The sequence below is a fragment of the Prionailurus viverrinus genome, chromosome D4 (assembly GCF_022837055.1).
Source record: "Prionailurus viverrinus isolate Anna chromosome D4, UM_Priviv_1.0, whole genome shotgun sequence".
Lineage (NCBI taxonomy): Eukaryota > Metazoa > Chordata > Mammalia > Carnivora > Felidae > Prionailurus > Prionailurus viverrinus.
This window is the reverse complement of record NC_062573.1, coordinates 54,220,302-54,231,879: the sequence shown is the minus strand read 5'-3', so window position 1 is coordinate 54,231,879 and position 11,578 is coordinate 54,220,302.

The following is an 11,578-nucleotide window of genomic DNA, read 5'->3' as shown; positions in this document are numbered from 1 at the left end:
TACTATTATTGTATTATCATCAATTTCTTCCTTGATGTCTGTTAGTATGTGCTTTATGTATTTAGGAGCTCCCATCTTGGGTGCATAGATATTTACAATTGTTACATTCTCTTTTTAGATTGTTCATTTTATCCTTATATAATATCCTTCTTTGTCCCTTGCTACAGTCTTTGTTTTAAAGTCTGCTTTATCTGTTAAGTATTGCTACCCCAGCTTTTTACTTACTTCTATTTGAATGGAATGTCACTTTCATCCTTCTACTTGTAGCCTGTATATGCTTTTAGATCTGAAATGCACTTCTTGTAGGCAGCATAAAAATGATCTTCTCTTATTCATTACACTACCCTGTATGTTTTTATTTTAACATTTTGATCGTTTACATTTAGAGTAATTTTTGATAATATGTATTTACTGTCATTTTGTTAATTGTTTTCTGGTAATTTTTATAGTTCTCTATTTCCTTCTTTATTTGCTCTCTTTTTTTGTGATTGAGTGTTTTTTGTAATGTTATGTTTGATTTTCTTTCTCTTTATTTTTTGTGTATCTATAATAGGTTTTGGGTTTGTGGTTACCATGAAGTTCATATATATCTTTCGAAGTACAGAGCAATCTATATTAAGTTGATTGTCATTTAAGTTCAATTCTGAAAAAAAAAAACACTTTTGTTTTAAATTTTCTCCTCCACATTTAGCATACATACTGTCACATTTGACATCATTTTATTCCTAATTTTCTTTTTGGTTGTATTATTTTAAGATGACTTTAATTAATTAATTTTTTGTAGATGTTAGAAGCTCTTTTTTAATTTTGATTACAGTATAGTTAACATACAGTGTTATATTAGTTTCAAGTGTACAATATAGCGATTCAACAATTTCATACATTACCCAATCCTTATCACAGTAAGTGTATTCCTTAATCCCATCATCAATTTCCCCTATCTGCCCATCTACCTCCCCTTTGGTAACCACCAATTTGTTCTCAATAGTTAAGAGTCTGTTTCTTGTCTTCTCTCTCTCTCTTTTTTCTTTTGCTCATTTGTTTTATTTTTTAAATTCCACATATGAGTGAAACTATATAGTATTTGTCTTTCTCTGACGGATTTATTTGACTTAGCATTATACCTTACTTCCATCCATGTCATTACAAATGGCAAGATTTTATTCTTTTTATGGCTGAATAATATTCCATCATAGATATATAGATAGACAGATAGATAATCTCACATCTTCTTTTTTTAAATTTTTTTAATGTTTTTATTTATTTTTGAGACAGAGAGACAGAGCCTGAGCAGGGGAGGAGCAGAGAGAGAGGGAGACACAGAATCCAAAGCAGGCTCCAGGCTCTGAGCTGTCAGCACAGAGCCCGACGCAGGGCTCGAACTCACAGACTGTGAGATCATGACCTGAGCCGAAGTCGGACACCCAACCGACTGAGCCACCCAGGTGCCCCTCACATCTTCTTTATTTATTTATCTGTTGATGGATGCGGGCTGCTTCATTTGGCTATTGTAAATAACGCTGCTATAAACATGGGGGTACATGTATCCTTTTGAATTAGTGTTTTTCTATTTTTTGGGTAAATAATAGCACAGTTACTGGATCATAGGGTAGTTATATTTTAATTTTTTTAAGGAAACTCCATACTGTTTTCCACAGTGGTTGCACCAGTTTGCATTCCCACCAACAGTGCAACAGAGTTCCTTTTTCTCCACAAGTCTCTCCACAGCAACTTTTTGTTCTTTCATAATTTTTTCGTGTTAATTATGACCTTTTTCCCATTTAAAGAGGTCCCCTTAACATTTATTATTAGGTCCATTTAGTGGTGATAAATTCCTTCAACTTTGTGTGGGAAATTCTTTATCTTTTCTTCAGTTCTGAATGATAATATTGCTGGATAGAATATTCTTGGTTACAGGTTTTTCCTTTCAACACTTTTAATAAATCACACCTGTCCCTTCTGGCCTGCAAAGTTTCTCCTGAAAAATCAGCTGAAAACTTTATGGGGTTTCCTTGTACATAACTTTTTGTTCCTCTCTTGCTGCTTTAAAATTTTCTCTTTACCTTTAACCTTTGACATTTTAATTATTATGTTTCATGGTGTTGATTTGGAGAGGGCGGGTCCATTGTGTTCGGAACTCTCTGTGTTTCCCAAAACTGGATGTTTATTTTGTTCCTTAGGTTAGGGAAATTTTCAGCTATTATTTCTTCAAATAAGTTTTCTGCCTTTTTCTCATCTCCTTGTGGGATCCCTCTAATATGAATGCTTGTTTGCTTGATGTTGTCCAAGACATCCCTTAACTTACCCTCATTTTAAAAATTCAGTTTACTTTTTGCTATTCAGCTTGTGTCCTTTCCATTCCTCTGTCTTCTGGATCACTAATCCATTTTATGCATCCATTAATCTACCATTGATTCCACCTAGTGTATTTTTTTCATTTAAGTTATTGTATTCTTCATACTATATAGAGTTTTTTATAGTTTCCATTTCTCAGTTCAATGTCTCACTGACTACATCCACTTTTCTTTCCAACATTAGAGCACCTTTATCATCATTATTTTTTTATAATCTATATATTATTTTATTTTTTTAATATAATTTATTGTCAAGTTGGCTAACATACAGTGTATACAGAGTGTTCTTAGTTTTGGGGGTAGATTCCTGTGATTTATCGCTTATATCCAAAACCCAGTGCTCATTCCAAAATGCCCTCCTCAGTGCCCTCCTCAGTGCCCAACACCCATTTTCCCCTCCCCTGCCCTGCCATCAACCCTGTTTGTTGTCTGTATTTAAGAGTCTCTTAAGGTTTGTCTCCCTCCCTCTCTGTTTATAACTATTTTTCCCCTTCCCTTCCCCCATGGTCTTCTGTTCTTTCTCAAGTTCCACATATGAGTGAAAACATATGATATCTGTTTTTCTCTTACTGACTTGCTTCACTTAGCATACTACCCTTCAGTTCCATCCATGTTACTGCAAATGGCAGCATTTCATTCTTTCTCACTGCCAAGTAGTATTCCTCACATATCATCAGGGAAACACAAATCAAAACCACACTTAGATACCACATCACACCAGTCAGAGTTAACAACTCAGGAAACAGATGATAGTGAGGATGTGGAGAAATGGGAATCCTCTTGCACTGTTGGTGGGGATGCAAACTTATGCAGCCACTCTGGAAAACAATGTGGAGTTTCTTCAAAAAATTAAAAATAGAACTACTCTATAACCCAACAGTAGCACTACTAGGAAGTTCTCCAAAGGATACAGGAGTGCTGATTCATAGGGGCACATGTACCCCAATGTTTATAGTAGTACTTTCAACAATAGCCAAATTATGGAAAGAGCCTAAATGCCCACCAACTGAAGAATGGATAAAGAAGATGTGGTTTATATATCATCATTACTTTAAATTCTTTATCAGGTATATTGCTTACCTCCATCTCAGTTCCTTTTCTGAGGTTTTTTTTTTTTTTTTTGGAGCATATTCCTCTGTCTTCCAATTTTTCTTAATATGTTTGTTTCTATGAAATAAGTGAAACAACTACTTCAAACTATTCCTAAACTTAAAGGAATGATCTTGTGTATGGTTGTCCTTTGTGTATCTCTTGTGTGTTTGGTGACTTTTCACGGTAGGCTGGAGCTATGAATGGCATAGGTTGGGGGTTGGGGGCTATGCTTGGGCCTTCCTGGTAGGATGGCTGGAGCTCAGATGGACCTGTGTGGTCTTAAGCCTCTCCATACAGAAAGTGCCCTGCTGGGATGACTGAAGCTGAAGTGTGTACAGGCCAAAGCTTCAGAGTAGCTGAAGAGGACACAGGGTGTGGCAGGGACATCCTGGGGTGCTATGTGTAGGGGGCACCCTGACAGGACAGCTGTAGCTAAAGTGGGCATGGGCAGAAGTGGTTCCAGGTTTCTCCATACAGGTGTCCTGGCAGGACAGCTAAAGCAGTAGTGGGCATGGGCTGGTGTAATCCTCGGCTCTCTGAGCAAAGACTGCCCTGACAGGACAGCTGAAGGTGGAGTGGGTGTAAACCAAAGTGTCCCAAGGCTCTCCATACAAAGAGTGTTCTGACAGGAAAACTGAAGCAAAAGTGAGTGTAAGCCAGGGCATTCCGAGATGCTCAGTGTAAGAGGTGCCCTGGTGGGGCAAAGCAGGTGTCAGCCAGGAGGTCCCAGAGCACTCCTCATTGGGGATGCCCTAGGAAGCTGTCTGAAGTGGAAGTGCGGTGGGCCTGTAGTGTTCTGAGGTGCTTGTACCTGTATTGTCTTGCTGCAAAGACTGTAGCTGTAGTGTGCACTGGTCAGTGGTGCCCTGGTGTGTACTGCCTTGAAGCCTCCTTAGTGTTACAGTTTGGGTATTATGAGCTAATGGCCCTGGGCTCACTGAGGCAACAGGTTGGTTAAGGTGCTGGGACCCTGTTCCTTTTCATATTATGAAGGTGGAGGGGGGACATAAACTGAGGTTTTCACCAGCCCTTCCAACTGGAGAGATTTCCAGCAATCATCCCCACTCCCACTCCTGCCATTTAACAAAGTTCCAAGGCTGTTTTTTTTTTTTAATTGGTTAGTTGATTTTTTAAATCACAGTTTTTTCTTCTATATCCCAGTTGTATCTGGGGCTGGTGTGGGCTAGGGACCTTGGGGTGACAAACTGGCTATGGCATCTGGAACCTGCTCCTATCTGTCCTCTCAGGTAGAGGGGGAGTGTAAACTGTGGCATTAGCTGGCTGCTTTGACCCAGAGAGAGTTCCAGCAGCTCTTCCAAAACTTGGCAGAGTTCTGGGGATGGATCTTTTATAAACTAGTTGCTCTTTTAAATTGTGGCTTTTTTCATTGTGCCCTAGGGTAGATGAATCTACTCATGGTTTCTCAGTACTATACCTCCCCACCCACTGCAGTTCATAGTGTTGGGGTTGGGGGTTTCCTTCATTATCATGTCTCTGTTTCTCTTGCCATTCTCTCTGTTTTTTTGTTGTACAGAAACTGTTCAGTCAATCCCCAGTTCTTCAGGAGGAATTGATCTATAAAAAGCTATAAAATTGTGTGTCCGTGGAGGTGAGTTCAGGGCTATCCTAGACCAGAACCTTGACTCCATTTTTAGATGTCTGATTTCTGACAGCTTTAGTGTCTACCCTTTTGCCTTTGTGCCTCACAACTGGACAAACAGATAAGAAACTCTGGATATTCCTTCCTTTGGTGCCAACAGGAGATTTCAAACCACAAGCTTTCACCTTATGAGATTGGGAACTATCACCCCAGACCCATTTCCTAAACACAATAAAAACCCAGGCCTATTTCCTTTTCTTGCTGTCTCAAGCCACTTCAGGTCTGTTTGAGAGGAATGCCCTCCTCTCCAGTGACCTCAGTTATGTAAGTAATAAACTTTGTCACATCTTCTTGGTATATGGTTGCATCATCAGCTGTGACATCTGGACCAAACCTAGGTGAGGGTCCATCTGCCTCTATAGGTGATCATAATATGGACTCAAAAAATGGAAAATAAAAATAATGACCCCTAAAATCCTGGTTAATTTTTTACAGGATTTCTTTATGTAATAAGCATCCCTAGTGCATTCAAAAGAGCATATATAATTCAAAAGATATTCCCAAATTTAACCCTTTTCATAATGCAAGCAGAGGCAACTTTGATCTTATTTTAAAGATGAAAATATTCCAAATTCTTGAGGGTAAGAGCAGTTGAAGTGACTGGTGGCTAGATGAGGGAACTCTGAACTTATTTGGGACTATGAACAAAATGAACATATTTTCCTGAATGAATAATGAGCTCTTCCATGTGGACTGTGACTTAATTTGTATTCTGAGAGAAGTTGATTTATTAGAGCACATGAAGATGGAAGGAACCATGAGTGAACATCCAGGCTACCTGTGTTACTTCAGCCCCCCTTCCAGCATCTGTGACCAACCTAATTCTTTGACCAAGTGGCCAATCACTTTCTGCTATAATCGTTCCAGTGAAGGTTAGTCCTTCTTTAGACAACTCTGATTTATAGAAAATTCTTTCATCTATTGCCCTACCCTGACCGCTTAGCTCTACTCATTGTGGCTGCCTAGAGCCATCTGATACATCTTCCTTATATTCAGAAGTCCCGCTTTGATTTACTCAGTGTCTGATCTGCTCACCTATGCCCTCTTTTCCACCCAGCCATACCAGCTGAACACTGTAGAGTCACATCTACATCCATACTACCCACCGACTACAAGCATCACAAGAAAATACAGAAGACCAAATTACTAACTGCTTTTTTTGCAATGATGAGCTGTCTATGGGAACTCTTCATATTCAGTAATTGTGATGAGGGAAAGCCCTTTATGTGCTGCTCAGAACTGATGGTTGATTTATGCTCCAGCACCAGTAGGCATGTTGAGTATATTATGCCCTGCTTTTACTGGCAAAGAAAACCCATCTACTTGCTTCTGCTATAATAATACACCCTCCTTTCTTAGTCTATTCTGACAGAAACAGTCTGAATGCACCTTTGGTTCTAACATACTCTATTTATAGCCCCATTGCCAAGTAGGCTATATTTATTACAGTGCTGGATTTGCACATTATCATTCTGCGTCTATGAAGGCAGGTACAGATGTATACAAGGGGCCTTCCTGGTCAAGGCAGGAGAGGGAAATCTTGGGGCTGTCTAGTACTTGGCTGCCTCCCGATGATAGGTTGGAAAATAACCTTGAAGGTTAAACAAAAGTCCTATGTCCAACATAAAGAATAGAGCTGACATTTAATGGAAAACACTAGGTAGACTGTGTGTCAGTTTTATTACAGACCCTATCTTACCATAAAAACTTGATTTCTGGGGCACCTGGGTGGCTCAGTTGGTTAAGCATCTGACTTCAGCTCAGGTCATGATCTTGCCATTCCCCAGTTCAAGCCCCGCATCAGGCTCTGTGCTGACAGATCATAATCGGAGTCTGTTTCAGATTCTGTCCTCCCTCTCTCTCTCTGCCCCTCCCTGCTAGAACTCTCTCTCTCTCTCTCTCTCTTTCTCTCTCAAAAATAAATAAACATTAAAATTTTAAAAAACTTGATTTCTATTACAGGCGCACTTCTAAATAAAGTGTTTTTTTTAGAATTAACCATAATTTGTTATCTCCTTGATGTATTTGATTTCTCTTGGGAGACATTATTTTGAAAGCTTACAGAAAATTTGTTTTGCACAAACCTTTTATTTTTGTATACCTTCCAGTGATTTGGTTAGAGAGAGGGAGAACTTGAGAACAAAGTCCTAAGAAATATTTCCTGGATTTTTAAAACCCAGGAAAGGTTAACAAACAAAGACAATTTTAAAAGTACTATCCATATGTAAACTGGAAAAGAGCTTATGTATATACTAGCCTGTTGAAGACATAGAGGAAGAATTGGCAGAGAGATTGAGGACCTAATGATGAAGTGAGAGTGCAATGGGAGGTGGCAGATAAAGGGTTTCACATCTCTTCTGGCTATAAGAGCTAATCCAACATTCTGGCCTTCAAAACTTTGTCTTCACTTCCTCCACTAAAATTCCCTCTTCCTATATTTTATCTATTAAAATGCTCTCCATTTTTCAAATATCACAGCAATGCTAGCAAAGAGGGTGTTTGTGCACAAGGTAGACATTTTTCAATTAAAAGAAATTCAAATCTCAAAGTTCGATGTTCAGTATGACAAGGCAAAACTTTCTTTTTTATTATTTTTGAGTAAAAAATACTTATTGTTTTATTTGACTATATGACACTCAATGTTAAATTAGTTGTAGGCGCATAACATAGTGATTCAACAACTCTGTACATTATGCTAGGTCCACAGGTCTACACCATACACTGCTATTACAATACCATTGACTATATTCTCTACTCTGTACCTTTTATTTCCTTGACTTACCTGAGTTATTTATTCTATAACTGGAAGCCTGTATCTCTCACTACTCTTCACTCTTCACTCATTTTGCCCAACTGATCAGTCCCCTTCCCTTTGACAACCATCAGTTTGTTTTCTGTATTTACAGGTCTAATTCTGCTATTTGTTTAGTCATTTATTTTGTTTCTATGGGTTACACATAAAAGTGAAATTATATAATATTTATCTTTCTCTGACTTATTTCATTTAGCGCAAGACTTTCTGGGTTTATCCATGTTGTTGCAAATGGCAAGATCTCATCCTTTTTTTTATGGCTACGTAAAGTTCCATTGTATTTATATATCACATCTTCTTTATCCATTTACCAATCTATGAAAACTTGGGTTGCTTTCATATCTTGGCTATTGTAAATAATACTGCAAAAATATAGGAGTCCAAGTACCTTTTTAAATTAGAGTTTTCATTTCTTGGGTTAATACCTGGTATTGGAATTATTTGAGTCACATGGTACTCAATTTTTTAAAAAAATAAAAAAAAATTGACAAAACTCCATACCATTTTTCCAGAGTGGCATTTCCATCAACAGTGTATGAGTTTCTTTTCATCCACATCTTCACCAACACTTGTTTTTTCTTGTGTTTTTGAAACTAGCCACTCTGACTGGTATGAAGTAATACTTTATACTGGTTTTGATTTGCATTTCCCTGATGATCAGTGATGTTGAGCATCTTTTCATATGTATCTGCCCTCTTTGGGAAAATATATGTTCAGGTCTTCTGTCCATTTTTAAAAATGTTTATTATTTTTGAGAGAGAGATCCAAAGCAGACTTCACCCTGACAGTGTAAAGCCTGATGCAGGGCCCAACTGCATGAACTGTGAGAACCTGACCTGAGCTGAAGTCGACACCTAACCAATTGAGTCACCCAGGCACCCCTCTTCTGTCAAGAGGCACCCCTCTTCTGACTGTGTGTGTGTGTGTGTGTGTGTGTGTGTGGTGTGTTTTGGTGTTGAGTTGTAGACATTCTTTATATATTTTGGATATTAATGCCTTTTCAAATATATTATTTGCAAATGTCTTCTCCCATTTAGAAGGTTGCCTTTTTGTTTTGTTCAAGGTTTCCTGTGCTGTGTAAAATTTTGTCACTTTGATGTAGTCCCAAAAGTTTATTTATGCTTTTGTTTCCCTTTCCTCAGGAGACATATCTAGCAAAATGTTGCTAAAGTTGATGTCAAAAGAAATTGCTTTCTATGTTCTCTTCTAGGAGTTTTAAGAACTCTGGTCTTACATTTAAGTTTTTAATACATTTTGGGTTTATTTTGTGTTTGGTGTAAGAAAGTGGTCCAGTTTCATTCTTTTGCATGTAGTTGTTCAGTTTTTCCAGCACTATTTGTTGAAGAAACTGTCTTTTCCTCATTGTATATTCTTGCCTCCATTGTTGTAGACTAACTGACCATATAATGTGGATTTATTTTAGGGAAATCTATTCTGTTCCACTGTGTGTCTATTTTTGTGCCAGTACCGAACTGTTTTGATACTATATTTTTTTAGTATATCCTGAATTTTGAGATTATGATACCTCTAGCTTTGTTCTTTCTCAAGATTGCATTGAGTTTTGCAGTTTTTGTGGTTCCATACAAATTTTACCTATATTTGTTCTAGTTCTGTGAAAAATGTCGTTGGTAATTTGATAGTTATTGCATTGAATCTGTAGATTGCTTTGGGGAGTATGGACATTTTAACAATATTAATTTTTCCAATTCATTCACATGGAATGTTTTCATTTGTTTGTATCACCATTAATGTCTTTCATTAATGTATGAGAGTTTTCAAAGTATAGGTCTTTACTTCTTTGGTTGAGTTTATTAAGTATTATATATATTTGTGCAATTATAAATGGAATTATTTTCTTAATTCCTCTTTCTGATCCTTTGTTATTAGCGTATATAAATGTTGGTTTCTGGGTATTAATTTTGTATATTGCAACTTTACTGAATTCATTTATTACTTCTAATAGTTTGCTGGTGGAGTCTTCAGGGTTTTCTATGTATAGTATCATGTCATCTGCAAATAGTGACAGTTTAACTTCTTCCTTAACAATATGGATGCCTCTTATTTTTTTTCTTCTGTAATTGCTGAGGCTAGGACTTCCAGTACTATGGTAAGTGGGAGTGGCAAGAGTGGACATCCTTGTTTCTGATCTTAAAGGAAAAGTTCTGGTTTTGGTATGTTCAGATTTTCTGTTTCTTCCTTAGTTTTGGAAGGTTGTATGTTTATAGGAATTTATCATTTCTTCTTGGTTCTCCAGTTTGTTGGCATGTAATTTTTTGTAGTATTCTCTTATAATTGTATTTCTGTGGTGTCACTTGTTACATTTCTTCTACTGTTTATCATTTTGTTTATTTAGGTCCTTTCTCTTTTTTTTTCCTGATTAATCTGGCTAAAGGTTTAACAATTTCATATATCTTTTCCAAGAATCAGTTCTTGGTTTCATTGATCTTTTCTATTTTTTTAAAAAAAATTTTTTAGTCTTTATGTCATTTATTTCTGCTTTGGTTTTATTATTTCCTTTCTCTACTAACCTTGGGCTTTATTCTTTTTTTCTAGTTTCTTTAGGTGTAAGATTAAATTGTTTATTTTAGCTTTTTCTCATGTCTTCAGGAAGGTCTATATTGTTATATATTTTCTCCTCTTAGAACTACTTTCCCTGAGTCCCAAAGATTTTAGGCCATTGTGTTTCATTTGCATTAGTTTCCATACATTTTTTGATTTCTTATATGATTTCTTTGTTAACCCATTCATTGTTTAGTAGCATGTTATTTAGCCTCTATGTATTTGTGTTTTTTCCAGGGTTTTTTGCTTGTTTTTTGTTTTCTGTTTTTTGTTTTTTTGATTGATTTCCACTTTCACTTTCATACTGTTGTGGTGGAAAATATGCATGTTATAATTTCAATCTTAAGTTTGTTGAGCCCTGTTTTGTGGCCTAAAATACAATCTACCCTGAAGAATGTTCCTTATGCACTAGAAAAGAATGTGTATTGTGTTTTTTGGGATGTTCTATATATATTTGTTATGTTCTATATATATTTGTTATGTCCATCTGGTTTGAATTGTCCTTCAAAGACACTATTTCCTTATTGATTTTCTGCCTGGATGATCTACCATTGATGTACATTAAGTGTTAAAGTCCCCTGTTATTGTATTGCCATCAATTTCTCCCTTATGTCCATTAATATTTTGCTTTATGTATTTAGGGGCTATCATATTGGTTGCATAGATGTTAACAATTGTTATATCCTCTTGTGTAATTGTTTTCATTATCATTACGTAGCACCCAAGTTTATCTCTTATTACAGTCTTTGTTTTAATGTCTATTTTGTCTGATAGTGGTATAGCTAGTTACCCTGGCTTTTTTTTTTCACTTGCATTTGCATGATAAATGTTTTTTCCATCTCTTCATTTCTAGTTCTTGAATGTCTTTAAGTCTAAAGTGAATCTTTTGTAGAGAGTGTATAAAGATGGGTTTTGATTTTTTTTAATTTTTAAAAATTTTTTTTACATTTATTTATTTTTGAGAGACAGAGAGAGACAGAGCACAAGTGGGGGAGACGCAGAGAGAGAAGGAAGCACAGAATCCAAAGCAGGTTCCAGGCTCTGAGCTGTCAGCGCAAAGCCCAACTCGGGGCCTGAACCCACAAACCGTGAGATCATGAC